We start from the raw sequence: 22,534 nt of genomic DNA on the forward strand, positions 1-22,534 counted from the left end.
TCTTCAGGGCCTTGGGACAGTGAGGGAGAGGGAGTTGTAGGAGGGGGCGCATACGGTCAGGGTCGGGCCCTAGGACACCATTTTCCACGACGTAGCCGAGGATGGCTAGCCTGGTTGTGCGGAAAACGCATTTCTCCTTGTTGTAGGTGAGCTTGAGTTTTTGGGCGGTTTGGAGAATTCGGTGGAGGTTGGCGTCGTGGTCCTGCTGATCATGGCCGCAGATGGTGACATTGTCCAAGTACGGAAACGTGGCCCGCAGCCCGTACTGGTCCACCATTCGGTCCATCGCTCGTTGTAACACCGAAACCCCGTTCGTGACGCCAAAGGTGACCCGGAGGAAATGGAAAAGGCGGCCGTCTGCCTCAAACGCCGTGTAGTGGCGATCCTCCGGGTGGATTGGGAGCTGGGTGGTATGCAGACTTCAGATCCACCGTGGAGAACACGCGGTAGTGCGCGATCTGATTTCCCATGTCTGCAATCCGGGGAAAGGGGTACGCATCGAGTTGCGTAAACTTGTTAATGGTCTGGCTGTAATCAACCACCATCTGGAACTTTTCCCCGGTCTTGACGACCACCACCTGAGCTTTCCAGGGGCTATTGCTGGCCTCTATGACCCCCCGCCCGCAAGAGACGCTGGACCTCGTACCTAATGAACGTCCTGTCCTGCATGCATACCGCCTGCTTCTGGTGGCTACTGACTTGCAGTCGGCGGTGAGGTTTGCGAAGAGGGTGGGGGGGGGGGGGGGGGGTCGATTTTTAGGGTATCGAGACTGCACATGGTGAGCGGGAGCAGGGGCCCCCCGAACTTAAGAGTTAGGCTCCTGAGGTTGCACTGGAAGTCGAGTCCCAAAAGGAGAGGAGCGCAGAGGTCTGGGAGCACATATAGTTGAAAATGAGCGTACTCAGCACCCTGTATCGCTAGGGTTGCAGTAGTGCACCCTTGGATATTTGCACCAAGTGCGACCCAGAGGCGAGGGATATGTTTTGTTGCGTCGGGAATATTGGGAGCGAGCAGCGTCTTACCATGTCCGGGTGAATGAAGCTCTCTGTGCTCCCGGAGTTGAAAAGGCAAGGTGTCTCATACCCGTTAACCTGGACGGCCATCATGGAGCTCCGGAGGCTCTTAGGCTGTGACTGGTCCAGGATGATCGCACTGAGGTGTGGGTAGCCGGCGGCGTGATCGGAGGTGCTGGGGCGGCCCCGCGATGGCTGTCCGTGTAGGTCGTACGCGTCGAGCGGCGTAGCAGATGGCGGCCAAGATGGCGGCCCCCGTTGGTCGAGCGTGGCGGGCGGTGAGGAAGATGGCGTCCAAGATGGCAGCCCCCATGGATCGCACGTGGCCGGCCTCGTGTGGGAGGATGGCCAAGATGGCGGCCCCCATGAGTTGCACATGTTATGCGGAGGCGGAGTCGGCAGACACGCTGCCCCCTTGCGGGGTCTGCGGGCCTGTGAGTCTGTGGATCGGGTCTGTGAGTTCGAGTTCTTAGACCTGGCCAGGCAGACCTTGGCGAAGTGTCCTTTTCACCCACAGCTGCTGCAGTTCGCGTTGCGGGCCGGGCAGTGCAGTCGGGGGTGTTGGGACTTGCCGCAAAAGTAGCAGGGTAGCCCCCCCATGATGGGCGGGCGGCCGCGCGGCACAGGCCTGGGGTAGACGGGTCGGGGGCCCGTGAGGGGATTGCGTGATCAGCTGGGAATGCAGTAAGGCTCTGAAAAGCGGCCTCCAGATAGGTAGCTAGTTTTACCGTTGTGGTGTTGGGTGCTCTGAGGTACAGATGAACCAACACGGTTGCGATTGGTACAACGCAGTTTTATTCCAACTTGTTATTTACAGATCTGTCTTGGTACTCAGCACGTGGTGACAGTGTGAGTGTCTTGTTAATCAGGTCCTGTCCTTGGCCTTGTCTCCAGATGGACTGTCCACCAGGTGTCGTGTTTCTTGTCTTATACTGTGTCTGCCCTTGTCTGTGATTGGCTGTCGTGTTATGTGTGCTAATTGGTCTGCTGGTCTGTCTATCATGATGTGTGTGTTTGAATATCATGACATCCCCCCTTTTTTACAAGATTATGTGCCTACGTGGTTATAAATATGAATGTGTCCTGAGTGCAGCTAAAGGTGTGTGTGCGTGATATTTACAGCATATACATGTGGCGTAACTATATACATGGGGCGATGTCAGGTGTGGCACGCTAACGAGGTTGTACCATAACAAAAGAAGAAAAACTTTGAAGTGTGGTCCGGTCAAACGAGATCTGGAACGACAAAACAGTAACATGTTACAATACAATAGTTGCTAAACTTTGACGTGTGAACAGTCTCATAAGTCCAGTCTAGTAGGTGGGCGACGAATTCGGGTTGACCGCCTCAAGGGTGGGTCGGGAACCACCGGCTGAGCTGCGAGCCTGGCCACGGGTGGCGACAGAAGTGGCATGGTATATGGCAGCTCCACAAAGTCACTATCAGGAACCATTGGAGGACACGGCGTCCGTGTAGGGTTCCGTTGCGAGCGTGGAAGTAGGCGAAGGGCTCGCTGATTGCGCCTACGCACCGATCCATCCATCATGCGTACCAGGAACGAGCGGGGAGCCACGCGTCGGAGAACTTCGGCAGGTGCTGACCAGCCACCGTCTGGTAGATGAATGCGGACGTTGTCTCCAGGGGCCAGGGGGGAAAGATCAGTTGCCCTTGCGTCATACGATCTCTTCTGGCGATCACGCTGCAGTTGCATCTTATGCAGTACCGGAGCATGGTCTGTTGTTGGTGCCAGGATGGAAGGCACAGTTGTTCTGAGGGTGCGACCCATCAGCAGCTGTGCTGGTGAGAGACCCGTGGCTAGCAGGGCCGAGCGATAGGCGAGCAGGGCGAGGTGAAAGTCCGATCCGGCAGCAGCAGCCTTGCAGCGGAGCCGCTTGGCAATGTGAACGCCCTTCTCCGCCTTTCCATTGGACTGGGGATGCAGAGGGCTGGACGTCACGTGTGTGAAGCCATATGAGGCGGCAAAGGACGACCATTCATGGCTGGCAAAACAGGGCCCATTGTCCGACATGACAGTCATCGGAATGCCGTGGTGAGCAAAGGTGTCCTTGCAGGCCCTGATGACAGCAGACGACGTCAGATCGTGTAGGCGTATGACTTCTGGGTAATTGGAGAAGTAGTCCATGATGATAACATAGTCCATGCCAAGCGTGTGAAATAGGTCGACACCCACCTTCGCCCAGGGGGACGTCACCAGCTCATGGGGCAGAAGCGTCTCAGGAGGTTGCGCCGGCTGAAACCTTTGGCAGGTTGTGCAGTTGAGCACCATGTTGGCAATATCGTCACTGATGCCCGGCCAGTATACCGCCTCTCGGGCCCTCCGTCTGCACTTCTCGACCCCCAAGTGGCCTTCATGTATTTGATTGAGAACCATCTGGCGCATACTGTGAGGAATGACAATCCTGTCTAGCTTCAGAAGGATCCCATCAATGATGGCTAGGTCGTCCCGTACGTTATAGAACTGCGGGCACTGCCCTTTGAGCCATCCTCCTGTCAAAGCTTGAGGCGGTCTTTAAGTGGCGCATCACTCGCTGTAAAAGGGGGTCGGCCGCTGTCTCTCGGCAGATGCGAGCCAGACTGGAGTCGTCAGCCGGCAGATTTGCCGCTGTCAAGGCCACCTGTGCCTCGACCTGACATACGAACCCCTCCGCATCTGGCAGCGTGCTCACTGCTCTGGATAGGGCATCCGCCACGATGAGGTCCTTCCCTGGAGTGTAGACCAGTTGGAAGTCATACCTCCTGAGTTTAAGTAGGATGCCCTGGAGGCGAGGGGTCATGTCGTTCAGGTCCTTGTTTATTATGCTGACCAGGGGGTGGTGGTCAGTTTCGACCGTGAATCGTGGAAGACCATATACATAATCGTGAAACTTGTCCAAACCGGTTAGCAAGCCCAGGCATTCTTTTTCGATTTGCACGTAGCGCTGCTCTGTGGGAGTCATAGCCCGTGATGCATAGGCAACCGGGGCCCATGACGACGTGTCATCCCTCTGCAGGAGCACTGCTGCAATGCCGGATTGGCTAGCATCAGTTGAGATTTTGGTGGGACGAGACGTGTCGAAGAACGCCAACACTGGTGCCGTGGTGAGTTTGTGTTTGAGCTCCTCCCATTCCAGCTGGTGTGTGTGTTGCCACTGGAACTCTGTAGATTTTTTTACGAGATGGCGCAGAGTCGTTGTGTGGGAGGCAAGGTTGGGAATGAATTTCCCGAGGAAGTTGACCATGCCAAGGAATCGTAGGACAACCTTCTTGTCGGCCGGCCGCGGCATGGCTGTGATGGCGCTTACCTTGTCTGCATCCGGACGGACCCCTGACCGGGAGATGTGGTCCCCCAGGAACTTCAATTCGGTCTGGCCAAAGGCGCACTTGGCTCGGTTGAGGCGCAGGCCGTTTTCCCGTATGCGGGCAAAAACGCGTTGGAGACGATGCATGTGCTCCTGCGGTGTGGTGGACCAGATGATGACATCGTCCACATATACGCGCACCCCTTCGATGCCTTCCATCATCTGCTCCATGATTCTGTGGAAGACCTCGGATGCCGAGATGATGCCAAATGGCATCCGGTTGTAGCAGAATCTGACGAAAGGTGTTTTAAAGGTGCACAGCTTTCGGCTGGACGGGTCGGATCTGCCAAAACCCTTTAGAAGCATCCAGTTCCATGAATATCTTCGCTTGGGCCATTTCACTGGTGATCTCCTCCTGTTTTGGTATGGGATAATGTTCCCGCATAATGTTATTATTGAGGTCTTTGGGGTCTATACAGATGCGGAGCTCGCCAGAGGGCTTCTTGACACACACCATGGAGCTGACCCATGGCGTGGGCTCCGTGACCCTGGATAGGACCCCTTGGTCCTGGAGATCCTGCAGCTGCAGCTTGAGGGGGTCTTTAAGTGGCGCAGGAAACCTGCGAGGTGCGTGAACGACCGGGATGGCGTCCGGTTTGAGGCGAATTCGGTATGTGTATGGCAGTGTTCCCATGCCTTCGAATGCCTCCTGGTTGTGGGCGAGGAGCGATTGGAGCTGTGCGTTGAACTCAGCATCCGGGAAGTCAGATGTGTCGTCTGGAGAGAGAGACAGAATTCGTTGTACAAGGTGTAGAGCCTTGCATGCCTGTGCGCCCAGCAAGGAGTCCTTCGATGAGCCAACTATTTCGAACAAGAGTGTGGCCGTGTGGGTTCTGTGTGTCACCTGGAGCTGGCAGGATCCCATGGCCGGGATAACGTTCCCGTTGTAGTCGACCATCTTGCACCGGGATGGCTGGATTGGTGGTCTGACCTTCATGGCAGAGAATGCTGACCATGCTATGAGGTTGGCGGATGCGCCAGTGTCCAGGCGGAACGTGACCGGCGATCGGTTGACCGTCAGGGTGGCACTCCATTCATCGGCCGGATTGATGGTGTTGACCCGGTTCACATCAATGACCGCAACCCGGAAGGCGTCTTGGTCATCTGTGTCGTTGGGTTGGATGTCCCGATGTGGAGGCTGGATGGTTCGCACGTGTCTGCGAGGTTGTCGGAGATGTGGAGGATCCATCGGTCGAACCGCTCGATAGTAGGCAGCGTAGTGGCCCATCCTGCCACAGGGTAGGCATTGTCGGGTTTTTGCAGGACATTGCCCTTTTAAATGTGCAGCTCCACAGTTGCCGCACGTCATGACGTCATGACGTTCGTTACGCCACTGCGCATGCGCAGTTCGGTCTTGCGTCGGGCGTGCCTGCGCAGTGCGTCTCTCGATGTTGCCGTTGGTTTTGGCGCGCACAAGCGCGGGAGACCTCAAAAAGCGCGCGAAACGGCCGCCCTCGTCTGGGCCGCGGGCCGGGAGAAACTCGAGTGCCTGGATGCGTTCGGCCTCGTGGGCGGCCTGGCTTGCCGATTCGATCGCTAGGGACCCCCTCCGTGCCGATTCGGTCGCCTGAAATTGGGCAAAGCGGCTGGTCGCATTTTCATGGAGGACACAGGCTTCCACTGCAGATGCTAAGGTCAGGCCTTTAATTTTAAGAAGCTGCTGACGTAGGCCACTGGAGGCAACGCCAAAAATGATCTGGTCCCGGATCATGGACCCTGAGGTGTTGCCGTAACCGCAGGACTGCGCGAGTATGCGGAGGTGCGTCAGAAAGGGTTAGAAAGAGCTCATCCTTACCTTGCAGGCGTTGCTGAAAGATATACCTCTCAAAGCTTTCATTTACCTCAACGTTGAAGTGCTGGTCGAGCTTGAGGAGGACCGTGTCATATTTAGATTTGTTCTCTCCTTCCGCGAACACCAAGGAGTTGTATACATCGATGGCGTGCTGACCTGCGGTAGTGAGGAGCATGGCAATCTTTGTTTCGTCCGAGGCACCCTGTTTTTCGTTGGCTCGCATGTACAGTTCAAATCGCTGCTTGAAGAGCTTCCAATTGGTGCCCAGGTTCCCAGCGACTTGCAACGGCTGCGGTTTGTTGTTGATGTCCATGGCCCAGGATGGCAGATTTGCCGGCAGGTATCGATCCACTCACTGGTATCATGTGGTGTTGGGTGCTCTGAGGTACAGATGAACCAACACGGTTGCGATTGGTACAACGCAGTTTTATTCCAACTTGTTATTTACAGATCTGTCTTGGTACTCAGCACGTGGTGACAGTGTGAGTGTCTTGTTAATCAGGTCCTGTCCTTGTCCTTGTCTCCAGATGGACTGTCCACCAGGTGTCGTGTTTCTTGTCTTATACTGATCTGCCCTTGTCTGTGATTGGCTGTCATGTTATGTGTGCTAATTGGTCTGTTGGTCTGTCTATCATGATGTGTGTGTTTGAATATCATGACAACCGTGTCGTCCAGGTCCTGGGCCCCTTTTTCGAGCAGGCGCTGTCTCACATTGTTCGATCGGACCCCCGCCACGTAAACGTCTTGGACGGCAAGCTCCATGTGCTGAGTGGCCGTAACGGCCTGGTAGTTACAGTTGCCCGCCAGGGCTTTGTGGTCGCGTAGGTAATCATCTAGCGACTCCCGGGGCGCTGGTGGCGAGTGGTGAAGACGTGTTGCGCATATACCTCGTTCACAGGCCGCACATAGAGGCGTTCGAGTAGTGCGAGGGCCTCTGTATAGGAAGCGGCTTCGTCGAGCTGGACATAAATGCGATTGCTCACCCGTGCGTGGAGGAGGCTCAGCTTCTGTTCGTGAGTGACGGATGGCGTAGACAACGCGACGAGATAGGCCTTGAAACATCGAAGCCAATGTGAAAAAATTTATTTCGCCTCTGCGGCCTGTGGATCGAGTTCCAGTCTGTCAGGTTTGAGGGCTGATTCCTCAGTAGTATTTTAAGCTGATTAAATTGATGCGACCATCAATTCAATTGAAGACACGTGGAGAAGTAAACTGTGGTTTTAATCAGCTTAGAACCGATACAACACTGAAGGCGGCCCCGCAGGTCAGCAGCTCTTATACTTCCTGTAAAGGGGTGGAGCCCTGGGCAGAGACCGTACATGCTCCAACATATCCCCTGTGGGTGAAGCCACACAATGGCCCATAGGTAGAGCCCACAGGGTTAATAACATAACACAGTGCACTGGTGAATTATCAGTAATTATACATTCACCACACTCGGCTCGCCAACTTTTCCGCTTCCTGATTCACCTAAACCTCCGCCTTGCCCCGTGGGGCCGCAGCTCCTGCTTTTTTCCTTCGCCTCCGCTGCTGTTCCTTCTTACATCTCGCCGTCCCCTCAATTTATTATTTGGAGGCATATTTCTGTCTGTGCCTTCCTTTTAAAAATTATTTTTTTTTTATAAGAAGGGATTTTTAACAAAAAGTGTTTTTTTTCCCCTTCAAAAAAGTTTTTCTTTTTTAAAAAAAATTTTGCAGGAGAGGAACAAGGAAGGTTGAATTTAAAAATTCTTATTTTGTCCTTGTGATCCTCTCCGTGCTCTGACTTTCAGGCCGTTTCTGAGCGATCCCCACTCTTCCTCCACGTGCTGCTCACCGGGACCAGTCTCTCCTTTTTTTTCCTCTCCCTCTCCAGCTCCGTGGATCAGAGCTTTGGCGCCTGGGCAGGGCCGAATTCGCGGGGCCTAAGGAATTTTTTTTTTTTTTTTAATTCCCCGGGAAAACCCCCCCAAAACAGCCGTGATTTTGTGGCTGTGCGGGAGCGTCTTTGCTGCGGCGCTCCGTTCGTGATCGCCACCGGAAGTTCGACCTTAAGTATTTTGAAACAAAACAATGTTTATTCTATGAATCCAGTTAATATTTTATAAACACACAGTAAACAGTTTATCAACTACCAACACCAATAATCCCCACAGGTACAATACTCTATTGGTAACCCTTAATAACTTTCCTAAAAACATCCATAAGTCAAATACCCTTTTTAACAAAGACAGCAGGTTTGAATTCTCAACAGAAAGCAGTTAGCACTTTTAAATTATCAAGTGATCTGAAGACATTCTTTAGCATGCAGAGAGAGAGTGATCAAAATCCACCTTGTTTGAATGCAGCTCCCATCTGAAAACAAAACCAAAATCTCAGCTACAAAACAGCTTCCAGCTCAAAATGAAAGTCAAAGCCAGAAACACAGCTCAGCTCCACCCACACAATGACATCACTGCAGCTATTTGATAAACACACTTTTCTTAAAGGGACCCTCACATGACCTTATTTAATTGGAGTTTTTGCTTCTGTAAGACATTTTTGTTTTTTAATGAATGTAGTTTGGATTGTGATATTTTCTATCTCATTGTTTCAGATATTTTTCAGCAACAGCTCACCGTAAAATGAAAAACAGTTTGTTGTTAAATGTGAATTTGAATAGTTTGGCAGAAAATAATGGATGTGAATCTCAGTTTCTAAGTGACACCTTCTGTTTATGAAATTTGTTGTCATTACAACAGAAAGAAAAAACTATGGAGAAAACACTGATGTAACATTACTTACTGATACAACCTGTAGTGAATGTTAGTTGTGTGGTTTCTCATAATGACCCACAAATGGCATATTCCTTGAGGGAATCGAAGTATCTTTTAATTTAACATTTCCTAATGGATAATCACCCTTGTCTTTGATTGCACATCCTAAATTGAAAGCATTCTCATATCTTGATATCATTTCACAGTAACTTCATTTGAAGCCTACTTGTGACAATAAGCGATTTTCATTTAATTTCATTTTAAATGTAACTTCATAACAAATTGCAGGACTGAGAATATATGAATGTGCATATGAATAACAAATAGAGGTTAACATTTCTAACAAGTCTCCTCAACATCAGGTCATAGTGGTACACTGGTTAGCACTGCTGCCTTAACGCTAGGGACCTAGGTTTAATACCGATCTTGGGTGACTGTGTGGAGTTTGCATGTTCTCCCTGTATCTGCGTGGTTTCCTCCAGGTGCTCCGGTCTTCTCCCACAGTCCAAAAATGTGACGGTGAGTGGATTGGCCATGCTAAATTACCCCTTAGTGTCCAACAGTTCGGCAGGGTTGCGGGAATGGTGCAGAGGAGTGGGCCTAGATAGGGTGCACTTTCAGAGGGTTGATGCACACTTGATGGGCCAAATGGCCTCTTTCTGCAATGTAGGGATTCTATGATCACAGTGTTCTGAAAATGTTAAAATATTATGGAAACCTTGATGTGTTAGAATCTTTCAAGATCTCGGAAATTGTCAGGAACTAGATATAGATTTAATTTTTTAAAATGTATTTGTTGAAAAGTTGAATATGGGGTCCAGTTTAATTTAAGAGTTTTTCTCTGAGATCGAGCCAGCAAGTCTGGATCCCTGTTTGTAGACACGCATTTTAATGAGGTTTTAAGACTCTTGAAGTAAGGAGCTGTGTTACCAACGTGGGTTGTAGCTTAGAGAAGTTAAAAGAAACATGAGGTGAAAAACCTGTGCTCTTGTCTGGCAACAGGACGCAGACAAAGAGAGACCCACAGACACTGGCAGAAAGAGAAAGCAGTTTTTTATCAAGTAATATGTAGATGCTATAGGGTGGAGACAGAAAGATCTCAGAACAAAGAAGAAAAGTCGCAAACATTGGGAGTGGGTCAAAAAGCTGGGCCCAAGATTATCTTCTAGTCAAAAGGAAATTACAGAAATCTGAAAAAGATCCTGTTAAATGAACGTAAGAGGAAGGAGCAGAAAATATGATGCCAAATTAAATCGAGAAAGCTGCAGGGAGCAGACTTGAAGCAGAATGGGTTTGAGAGAAACCAGAAGATCTGAGGTGATAGTCAAAGATTCCAGATTCCTTACTATGGGCCTGATGAGCATTGGCGTTCTGCTTGGCACATCCGCATATCTGAGAGTGTGCATGGAAGGTGCAGCTTGAATGCACGTAGAGATCCAATGGAAAGGCACATGGAAATTAGGTTAAAACCCTGGACGTGATCTGTGGTAGTCTGTGTAGAGGTATTACGGTACCTGGTAATGCTGGAACACCATTGGTAGATATTGTATGTTTCCTATTGGTCAAGCTGTATGGTAGCTCTTCCCTGCTAGGTGGGGTATAAGCGCCCGTACCGCCCCAGCAGCCTTCTTTCTGTACCTGAGCTGCTGGGGGAAACATCTAGCTTATTAAAGCCTTCAGTTGGACTACAACCTCGCTTTAGTGGTCATTGATCATTGTTGCAGATGTCCGAAGGGAAACATTGTTTGGGAGAGAATTCTAAAGCGAGGTCTTCAAATGTGGAGTTTGGAAACCTTTGTAAGGAGAGTAGAGTTTCAATAAGACTGTTGGCTCACATTGTAACAAATGTTTGAGAAATCCATAGAAATGTGGTTTGGGAGTGTGGTGTGCCTGATCAAATTTTGGCTATCAGTTTACTTAAATTGAGGGGCGTGGATAGGGAGCAGCTGTTGCCCTTAGTTGAGGGTTCAGTTACGAGAGGACACAAGTTCATGCTTCTCCACATCAAACTTCATCTGCCAAACATCTGCCCAGTCGATTTCCAGCTTGGGTCACTGTCTGTGCGGAGTCTGGACGTTCTCCCCGTATCTGCATGGGTTTCCTCCGGGTGCTCCGGTTTCCTCCCACAAGTCCCGAACAGGTGCCGTAGTGTGGCGACTAGGGGATTTTCATAGTAACTTCATTGCAGCACGTGAACAGCAGGGTAGCACAGTTGTTAGCACGGTTGCTTCACAGCTCCAGGTCCCAGGTTTGATTCCAGGTTTGAGTCACTTTCTGTGCAGAGTCTGCACGTTCTCCCTGTGTATGCATGGGTTTCCTCCGGCTGCTCCAGTTTCCTCCCACAGTCCAAAGAAGTGCAGATCAGGTGGATTGGCCATGATAAATTGCCCTTAGTGTCCAAAAAAGGTTAGGTTGGGTTATGGGGATAGGGTGGAAGCGTGGGCTTAAGTGGGGTGCTCTTTCCAAGGGCTGGTGCAGGCCCAATGGGCTGAATGGCCTCCTGCACTGTAAATTCTATGAAATTGCAGTGTTAATGTAAGTCTATTATTATAATAATAGTGACACTATTATTATAACTCTTTCTGTTACCTCTTCAAAAAAGACCAGAAAGTAAGTTAAACAGGACTTCTTCTTTTGAAATTTAGGGCAGCATGGTAGCATAGTGGTTAGCACTATGGCTTCACAGCGCCAGGGTCCCAGGTTCGATTCCCTGCCGGGTCACTGTCTGTGCGGAGTCTGCACGTTCTCCCCGTGTCTGCGTGGGTTTCTTCCCGGTGCTCCGATTTCCTCCCACAGTCCAAAGATGTGCAGGTTAGGTGGATTGGCCATGCCAAATTGCCCTGACATTAGATGGGGTTGCAGGATTACGGGGATAGGGTGAAGATGTGGGGTTAAGTAGCGTGCTCTTTCCAAGAGCCGGTGCAGACTCGATGGGCCGAATGGCCTCCTTCTGCACTGTGTAAAAATAAAAATTCAATGTAATCCATGCTGGCTTTTCCTTATCAACCACATTTTTCCATGTGACTACTATTCTATCCTAAATAATTGTTTCTGGATCTTACCCACAACTGAAGTTAAACTGACTGGACTGCAATTGCCTCACAAGTTTACAAGAATAATGTCAGCAAATATCCAGTCCTTTGGCACCTCCCTTGCCTCGAGGGAAGATTGAAAGATATTGCCAGTGCCCTTGCAATTTCAACTCTCACTTCCATCAATAACCTTGGATGCTTCTCATTCAGTCCCTGTGCCTTGTCAACTTGAAGAGCCGACAGTCTACTCAAAATTTCCTCCTTAGCAATTTTGAGCCCTTCTTGTGACTGAATTTCCTCCTCTGTCACCATTGACAAGATAGCATCTATCTATAAGAAAGAGATGTCATCAGACATTTGTAGAATTTGGAAGAGAAAAGAAAATGCTGGGGGATTACTTGTTGAAATTAGAGAAAACGTCCCAGGACAAGAGGAAAATAATGATCATGAAAGAATTCAGAAATAGCATTCCAATAACCATTCAGACTCACTTCAATGAGCGTCAAGTATCAAAGAGAAGTGGAAGCTTTAGCTGATGTTTACAACATTTCACACAGTCCGTTTCATGGGAATGTTGCTAACTTTTGCCTTAGTTTAATTGCTCTGTTTTATCACCTTTGCTCCTGAGTCGCCAGGTATCTTTATGATACCGCCACGTGGTTCAAGTCCGAATAATGATCAATAATCCAATACACCGCTTAGTAAGATTTAAATCAAAGCATATTTATTATACACAGTAATCACTACTCATGCATAAATTCCACGTCTAAGCTACTTCTTACAACTAACAGGCCTATACTTAACTTGGAACTGGCCCACTTGGGCAGGGAAACGAATGGCCTTTCGTTCGGGTTCTGAGCCTGCGGGATTCGAAGTTGGTACAGATTGGTAGCTAGGAGCGCCTATCTCGTAGCGAGCGTTGAAGTAAGACTTACTGGATATCAGCGGCGGCTGGACCGGTCACTGTCAAGGGTTGGTTTGTGTTGCTGAGTAACCTGGTCAAGAAGAACAATTTGAACTTGGGCTTGATTCCTATAGTCCCCAGGGGCTTCCCGCCTTTTGGGGTGGACCCTGTACCTGGTTCCAAGTGATTGGACTTTGTCCCAATCACTTGGTTCGATTTTCTCCAATGCTGGAGCGGTTCCCTGATCGCTGGGCGGTCCTGAGGTGGTCGTTCACCTCCCATTGTTTGGGCTTCTGCTGGCGCCAAAGAGTCTGGTTTGGCTTTATGGTCTAAATGTTGCTCATTGTTCCCGGGGATTCCTCATTAATATGCAGATGGCCGGTGTTTTGTTATGCTGATGGTTGCCGGTATCGATCTTGTCTGGCCTTTCCAGAGGTAAATACACACTCAACCTGCAGCTGCTCGTTTGTGTCCTGTTGGCTGACCTTTGCTGTTCGCCATTTTAAATCGGGAGTTAGCCATTTTAACTGGCTACAGGAAGAAATGATCTTGTGTGAATTAACAGGAAATATTGGAGGAATAGAAAATCTGCCGATGGACTTTGTAATAGTTTTAGAGAGAAAATGGGAGCATGCCAATATAATAGAGGATATAGTCCAAAACATCAGACTGGTGGTAAAAGAAAATGGTATGCTCCATTGTAATAAACCTCTATATGTTAGCTTATTGTTGGAAATTAAGGCAGAGAACTGCTGCATAATAGGAATGCCATTGGAGTCCTCATATGAAGTCATACCAGCAATAAATGGTAATTAAAGCTGTAACAGTGGTACTGGAATTCCAATTCCAGCCCCCATTACATGCTGAGGCTGCCAGAAAGGGAATGACCCATATCTTAATTTGTACAGTAGAATTGATTTGCTTCAAAATTTATTTTGTTGTTAGCCAGGGTCCCAGGTTCGATTCCCGGCTTCGGTCACTGTCTGTGCGGAGTCTACCTGTATCCTCAGATGGTGTCCTCTGGTTCTAGATTCCCCAACCAGGGAAAGCACCCTCCTGCATCTAATCTGTCCCGCAGTGTTGGAATTTTCTATGTTTCAATCAGATCTCCTCTCATCCTTCCAACTCTAGTGAATACAGGCCCAGTCGAAACAATCTTTCCCATAGGATAGACCAGCTCACCCCGGTATCAGCCTAGTGAACCACCCCTGCACTCCATCTATGGCAAGTATATCCTTCCTTAGTTAGGGAGACCAAAACTATACACAATACTCGGGGTGTGGTCTCAACATGTATAACTGCAGTAAGGCATCCCTACTTCTGAACTCAAATCCTCTTGCAATGAAGGCCAACATGCATTTTTACTTCCTAATTGCTTGCTACACCTGCCTCTAAACCTTTATTGACTGATGTACAAGGACACCAAATCCCTTTGTACACCCACACTTTCCAATATATCACCATTTAAATAATACTCTTCCTTTCTGTTCTTCACATGGTACTGAATCTGTCATGTGTTTACAGACTCACTCAACTTGTCTAAATCACCTTGAAGCCTCCTCACAACTCTATCGTCAGCAAACTTAGAAATGTTACATTTGATTCCCTCATCCATATATAAGACCATAAGACCATAAGACATAGGAGCAGAATTAGGCCATTTGGCCCATCGAGTCTACTCCACCATTCAATCATAGCTGATATTTTTCTCATCCCCATTCTCCTGCCTTCTCCGCATAACCCCTGATCCCCTTATTAATCAAGAACCTATCTATCTCTGCCTTAAAGACTCTCAGTGAATTGGCCTTCACAGCCTTCTGCGGCAAAGAGTTCCACAGATTCACCACCCTCTAGCTGAAAGAATTCCTCCTCATCTCTGTTTTAAAGGATCGTCCCTTTAATCTGAGATAGTGTCCTCTGGTTCTAGTTTTTTCCTACAAGCAGAAACATCCTCTCCACGTCCACTCTACCCAGGCCTCACAGTAGATCCCCTCTCATCCTTCTAAACTCCAACGAGTGCAGACCCAGAGTCCTCAAACATTCCTCATACGACAAGTCCTTCATTCCAGGGATCATTCTTGTGAACCTTCTCTAGACCATTTCCAAGGCCAGCACATCCTTCCTTAGATATGGGGCCCAAAACTGCTCACAATATTCCAAATGGGGTCTGACCAGGGCCTTAGACAGCCTCAGAAGTACATCCCTGGTCTTGTATCCTAGCCCTCTTGACATGAATGCTAACATTGCATTTGGCTTCTTAACTGCCAACTGAACCTGCACATTAACCTTAAGAGAATCGTGAACAAGGACTCCCAAGTTCTTTTGTGCTTCTGCTTTCCAAAGCATTTTCCCATTTGGAAAATAGTCTATGTCTAGATTCCTCCTTCCAAAGTGCGTAACCTCACAGTTTTCCACATTGTATTTCATTTGCCACTTCATTGCCCTCTCTCCTAGCTTGTTCAAGTCCTTCTGCAGCCCCCGTGCTTCCTGAATACTACCTGTCCCTCTAGATCTTTGTATCATCTGCAAACTTAGCAACAGTGCCTTCAGTACCTTCTTCCAGATCATTAATGTATATTGTAAAAAGTTGTGGGCCCAGCACAGACCGCTGAGGCACACCACTAGTCACCAGCTGCCATCCTGAAAAAGACCCCTTTATCCCCACTCTTTGCTTTCTGCCAGTCAGCCAATCCTCTATCCATGCCAGGATCTTACCCTTAATACCATGGGCTTTTAACTTATTTAACAGTCTCCTATGTGGCACCTTGTCAAAGGCCTTCTGGAAATCAAAATAAATCATGCTCACTGATTCTCCTTTGTCTAACTTGCTTGTTACCTCCTCAAATAACTCTAACAGATTTGTCAGACACAAACCCCCTTTGACAAAGCCGTGCTGACTCAGTCCTATGTTACCATGCACTTCCAAGTGCTTTGCGATCTCATCTTTAATTACAGACTCTAAAATCTTACCAATGACCAAAGTCAGGCTAACCGGCCTACAATTTCCCATCTTCCGCCTCCCTCCGTTCTTAAATAGTGGTGTTACTAGCGAAGACGAGATACTTGGATCTGGCCGTCAGGGTGGAGACACATGATGCCTTGCATAAGAGATGGCAGGAGAAATTGGAAGACCTTGAAAACAGGTCCAGGAGGCAAAACCTGCGAATTCTGGGCCTTCCTGAGGGTGCAGAGGGGTTGGATGCGAGCGCATTTGTGACCACGTTGCTGGGGACCCTGATGGGGACGGGGGCATTTTCTCGGCCTCTGGAACTGGATGGGGCGCACAGAGTCCTTGCAAGGAAGCCCAAAACTAACGAACCGCCGAGGGCTATGGTGGTATGGTTTCACCGCTTCTCAGACAAGGAACGTGTCTTGCGATGGGCTAAAAAGGAGAGGAGCAGCACGTGGGAGAACAGCGTAATTCGTTTTTATCAGGACATGGGAGCAGAACTGGCCAAGAGGCGCGCTGGATTCAACCGTGCTAAGGCGGCCCTCCACAGCAAAGGGGTGAAGTTCGGACTGCTGCATCCGGCGAGGCTTTGGGTCACGTATCAAGATCGTCACCACTACTTTGATACACCGGACGAGGCGTGGACATTTATCAGCAGGAAAAGTTGGACTCGAGCTAAAGGACAGCCACATTGGGACGAAACACTCTGGTGGGGATGGGTATCATGATGCTGTCCTAACATAAGATTGGGAGTAATGTTAATTGTTTGATAGCCGGAGGGAGCTATGTTATGTTGTTTCCCTTTTTGTTCCCTGTTTCTCTGGCCATGTTCCCGGCTATTGTGGCGTTCGGCCACAGAGTGGGAGAGAGGCCCTATACTTAGGGCTGCTCTTCAGGCATCTGGAGCCATTTCTTTTGTGGGGCCGGGTTAGCGCCCAAACCTGTTTTCGCTGTGGGGGGGCGGGGGGAGGGGGGATATTCTTTGGGGGCTGTAAAGGCAGTTACATTGGGCTTTCCATGGGAAGGGAGGGGCCCAAATAACGAGGCAAACGGATGATTGGAGACAGAGGCGGGAGCGTCCGGTGTCAGCTGACTCACGGAAGCGTAATGGGGGGAGAGTTAGTGTTAAGCTGGTGCTTGACTTGGGGGATTGGGATCGTGTGGCTTTTCGGGGGGGGGGGGCGGGATGCTGCTTTGCTGACAAAAAAGTAGCCAACTTGGGGGAACAGATGGAGAGTCGGGGCAGGGGGGGCCTCCAACGGGAGGGCTCGAGTAAGCGGGGGACGCAGGCTCGTGGTTGACCGAAAAAGGCCAGAGGGGTAGCAATTCAAAGACCAGAGGGGTAGCAATTCTGGTCAGTAAACGGATGGCATTCGAGTCAGGGAGTATTGTGGCTGATAAATGAGGCAGATACATAATGGTTAGCGGGAAGCTGCAGGGGATCGGGTGGTGCTAGTGAACGCCTACGCCCCAAACTGGGATGACGTGGAATTCATGAGATGCATGCTGGGTAAAATTCTGGACTTAGACTCACACATTTGATCATGGGGGGTGGCGTCAACACAGGTCATTGACCCTGTATTGGACCGGTCAACGTCCAGGTCAGGAAAGCGACCAGCAGTGACTAAGGTGGGGGGCATTGACCCATGGAGGTTCGCTCGGCCGAGGGCGAAGGAGTTCTCTTTTTTCTCCCACGTCCACAAAGTTTATTCTCGTATAGATTTTTTTGTTGTGAGCAGGCCGTTAATCCCAAGGGTGGAGGGGACGGATCACTCGGCCATTGCAGTCTCTGTTCATGCTCTGCACTGGGTGGATTTGTGACTTGGTGAAGAGAGAGGACAGCGCCCACTCTGGAGGCTGGATGTGGGACTGCTAGCGGATGACGAGGTTTGTGGGCGGATAAACAGGCACATTCAAAACTACTTGGAATGAACGATACGGGAGAGGTAACGGTGACTACTGTTTGGGAGGCTCTGAAGGCAGTTATTAGAAGGGAGTTAATCTCTATCAGATCCCATAGGGAGAAGAAAAAAAGAGCGGAGAGAGGGAGGCTAGTAGAGGAGATACTCCGAGTAGACAGGAGTTACGCGGAGACCCCCAAGACGGGGCTACTGAAGGAATGCCGGAGACTGCAGGCGGAGTTTGATCTGCTGACCACAGGGAAAGCGGTAGCACAGCTGAGGAAGGTAAAAGGGGCTGTCTATGAATACGGGGAGAAAGCGAGTAGAATGCAGGCGCACCAACTTCGTAGGAGGGAGGCAGCCAGGGAAATTGGGGAAGTTCGGGATAAAGATGGTAACACGGTCTTGGACCCAGAGGGTTTGAACGAAGTCTTTAGGGTGTTGTATGGTAAACTGTACGAGTCAGAACCCCTGGCGGGAGGGGAAGGGACGAAGCAATTCATGGACTAATTGAGGTTTCCAAAGGTGGAAGAGGATCTGGTGGAGGGACTGGGGGCCCCGATAGAGTTGGAGGAGATTGTTAAGGGCCTAGGGAGCATGTAGTCGGGCAAGGCCCTGGGGCCGCACGTCTATCCTGTAGAATTCTACAAGAAATTTTCGGAACTGTTGAGTCCACTCCTACTAAGGACCTTTAACGAGGCTAAAAAAAGAGGGACCCTCTCCCCAACAATGACACAGACTTCGAGTTCACTCATTCTCAAACGGGAGAAAGATCCGCTACAATGTGGGTCCTATAGACCGATATCGCTCTTGAAGGTGGACGCCAAATTGCAGGCCAAGATTTTGGCCTGCAGAATTGAGGACTGTGTCCCAGGAGTGATAGGGGAGGATCAGACAGGCTTCGTTAAGGGCAGGCAACTGAATTCCAATGAACGGAGACTCCTAAACATTATTATGATGCCCTCAGAAGGAGGGGAGGTATGACGTAGTAGTGGCTGCGATGGATACAGTGAAAGCCTTTGACCGGGTGGAATGGGAGTACCTGTGGGAAACGCTAAGAAGGTTTGGATTCGGTGAGGGATTCATGCTGGAGGGTCCGGGTCTCTCTGTCTCCCGTGGCCTCCGAGGGGCATCCTGCGGGCGTCGCATGCTGGAGGGTCCGGGTCTCACTGTCTCCCGTGGCCTCCGAGGGGCATCCTGCGGGCGGTCTGCATCTGCGGGGATGGGTGCCTGGACGTTTGCTCCTTCGATACACAATGAAGCATGCATGGTTAGACACGCAGGCAGTGATCAGGTGATATGGGGGAGGGGGATATAGGGGAGGGGGGATATGGGGACTGGCTGTCGGTGGCTCACTTGCTAGTACGCCCCCGACCTCTGCATCAGCAACCTCCTGGTCGTCAGGTCCGCCAGCCAGTTCCAGGGCCCTTTGCTCGTGTTCGGTCAGTGGCCTCTCATCAGCGGGGCCTCCTCCAGTCCTCACATGCTCCCTATTGTTGTGTGCGCGCTTCTCCTGTGGGGGGGGGGGGGGGCGGTGGTGGCAGGGGTAAAAGGCAACACTGTTAGGCAGGTATATGAATGCACGCCATCGGTTGCGCGTGCATTGCAGAGGTTAAGGTTAGGGCTGGATTCACTTGGGGTTATGGGGGAGGGGGGGATATAGGGGAGGGGGGATATGGGGGAGGGGGGATGTGGGGGAGGGGGGATATGGGGGAGGGGGGATATGGGGAGGGGGGATGTGGGGGAGGGGGGATATGGGGGAGGGGGGATGTGGGGGAGGGGGATATGGGGGAGGAGGATATGGGGGAGGGGGAAATGGGGATATGGGGGAGGGGGGATATTGGGGAGGGGGGATATGGGGGGGGGGCATATGGGGGAGGGGGGATATGGGGGGTATGGGGGAGGGGGGATATGGGGAGGAGGGATATGGGGGATATGGGGGAGGGGGGATATGGGGGAGGGAGGATATGGGGGATATGGAGGAGGGGGGATATTGGGGAGGGGGATATGGGGGAGGGGGGATTTGGGGGAGGGGGATATGGGGGAGTAGGGATATGGGGGATATGGGGGAGGGGGGATATGGGGGAGGGGGTATGTGGGGGATATGGGGGAGGGGGATATGGGGCATATGGGGAGGGGGATATGGGGGAGGTGGTATGTGGGGGAGTGGGGGATATGGGGGAGGGGGGATATGGAGAGGGGGGATATGGGGGAGGGGGTATATGGGGAGGGGGATATGGGGGAGGGGGATATGGGGGAGGGGGGATATGGGGAGGGGGGATATGGGGAGGGGGATATGGGGGAGGGGGATATGGGCGATGTGGGGGAGGGGGATATGGGGGAGGGGGGATATGGGGGAGAGGGGATGTGGGGGAAGGGGGATATGGGGGAGGGGGGATATGGGGGAGGGGGGATATGGGGAGGGGGGATATGGGGGAGGGGGATATGGGGAGGTGGGATATGGGGGAGGGGGGATATGGGGGAGGGGGATATGGGGAGGGGGGATGTGGGGGAGGGGGGATATGGGGGCGGGGGGATCTGGGGAGGGGGGATATGGGGGAGGGGGGATATGGGGGAGGGGGGATATGGGGGAGGGGGGATATGGGGGAGGCTCACCCTGCCTGCTCTGACGAGGTCGTTCACCTTCTTGTGGCACTGGTGCCTGTCCGTGGTGTCAGGGCCGCAGCGGTGACGGCCTCTGCCACTTCCCTCCACAGACGCCGGCTGTGGCGTGGGGCAACTCTGCGGCCGTGCCCGGGATACAGGGCGTCCCTCCTCTGCTCCACTGCGTCCAGGAGCGCCTCCACATCCCGTGACTCGAACCTCGGGGCTGAGCGGCGGCCAGCCATCCAGTCGGGTGTTCCGGTCGGGTGGGGGGGAGCAGCGTGGCCTTATGAGCCGTCACGCCGTGTGACGCTGCACGGCGTGAACCACGTGCGCAAGCGCGGATCCTGTTACGTCGCTGCTAGCCCATTTCGGGCCGGAGACTTTCGACCCATTTTTCCGACGTGACGCAAGTCGAATTGCGCCATTTTTTGCGACGATCGGCGGACTTTGCGCCCGATAACGCAGAATTTCGCCCCTAGTTTCGGATTCAACTACTTCACTCACTATCTTAATGAAGAATTGTATCATATTATGGTCGCTCTTTCACAAGAGTCTCGTTAGGTTGTTAATTAATCCTTTCTCATTGCACAGTACCCAGTCTAGAATAGCTTGCTCTCTGGTTGGTTCCTCAATGTATTGATCTAAAAGCTACTGTGTACACACCCTGGAAACTCCTCCTCCATTATACCATTGTTAATTTGGTTTGTCAAAACTAAATTTAAAGTCACCCATGATTACAATTGTATGCACCCTTATTGCATGCATCTCTGATTTCTTGTTTTATATCTTCCTTTGCATCTCCCCTATTTTGGGGCCTATAGACAAGCCCCAACAATGTTTCCTTCCCCTCCAGTTTCTCATCTCCACCCATACAGATGCCATGATTTTCCCAGCTAATATTCTCCTCATTATTGTATTGTTTTCCTCATTTACTATATTGCTACTCCACCTCCTTTCCCTTTTTGTCTGTCATTCCTAAATAATGAATACCCCTGGGTGTTCAGTTCAGTTGCCATCCTTGGTAACCCTACAGCCATGTCTCTGTAATTGCAATTATGGGTCCGATCTAACCAAATTCTTTCTAAGTGTGGTAGCGAGTGGGAAAGGCCGGGAGTTTTCCCGACAGCCGATCTAGTGAGGCCGACACCGGTATCTAACGTAATTGGTCAACTTAAGAAGAACCATGAGCTTCACTGCGCAAATGATTGTCCCGTCGGCTGATTCGCCAGGACTGCACCCAGCAGCTCCCTGCTAACAAGGGGAGCAGCACTTTAAAGGTCCTGCATTGCAAACCTCACATAGCATACAGCCATGCCACCAAGGACGCCAGCTCCAAGATTCGGAGATGCTGACCCTGGCCAGACTGTTAGACGCGGTGGAGTCCAGACGAGATGCACTGTTCCCCCAACGGTCAACCACAGAGCAGCCAGTGCCGCCGAAGAGGAAGTAGTAGTGGCTGTCAGTGCAGAGAGGGTGACCAGGAGGATCATCACCCAATGCCACAAGATGCTAAACAACCTCCACCAGGCCGCACGGGTGAGTTGGTATCAGGCCTCCTAGCACCAGTCCCGCCAGTCATCCCCCACTCCCCGATTGGCCATGCACCTGGCATTGCCCCCGCCCAGCTCCATACTGTACTCCATCCCACTCATGCCCAGCAGTGGTGCCCAATAGGAGTTTTCTTTTGAAGCTTGATGATTTAATCTTAATCTGTAATTTTAATCATTGCCATATGTGAAGATAGTCTCGTTGAAACACAAGCAATATTTGTTAAAGGGTCAATTGTCATAGTGTCTCCAAGGAGTACAGACTGTTATTCTGTTTGCTTGATTGCATCGGTACAAGACATACCTGGGCAATTTTTCCACATTGTCGGTTAGGCGCCAATGCTGTACCAATACAGCCAGAGCTTTGCATCTACCTGGCAATGTGGGAAAATTGCCTAGTTAACTCGTGTAACAAAAAACAGGACAAATCCAACCTGGCCAGCCACCATCAGATCAATCTAATGTTGTTTATCATTAAAGTGATGGAAGGGGTGTTATCAAGCAGCATTTGCATCGCAACAATCTCCTCACTGATGCCTGTTTGGGTTCCTACATACCCTTCAGCTCCTCACCTCATTGCAGCCTTGATTCAAACACGGACTGAAGAGCTAAACTCCAGAGGTGAGGTGCGAATGACTGCCCTTGGCACCAAAGGAGCATTTGAGCAAGTGTAGCATCATGCAGCCTGAGGA

Source organism: Scyliorhinus torazame, chromosome 14 (genome assembly GCF_047496885.1).
Source record: "Scyliorhinus torazame isolate Kashiwa2021f chromosome 14, sScyTor2.1, whole genome shotgun sequence".
NCBI lineage: Eukaryota > Metazoa > Chordata > Chondrichthyes > Carcharhiniformes > Scyliorhinidae > Scyliorhinus > Scyliorhinus torazame.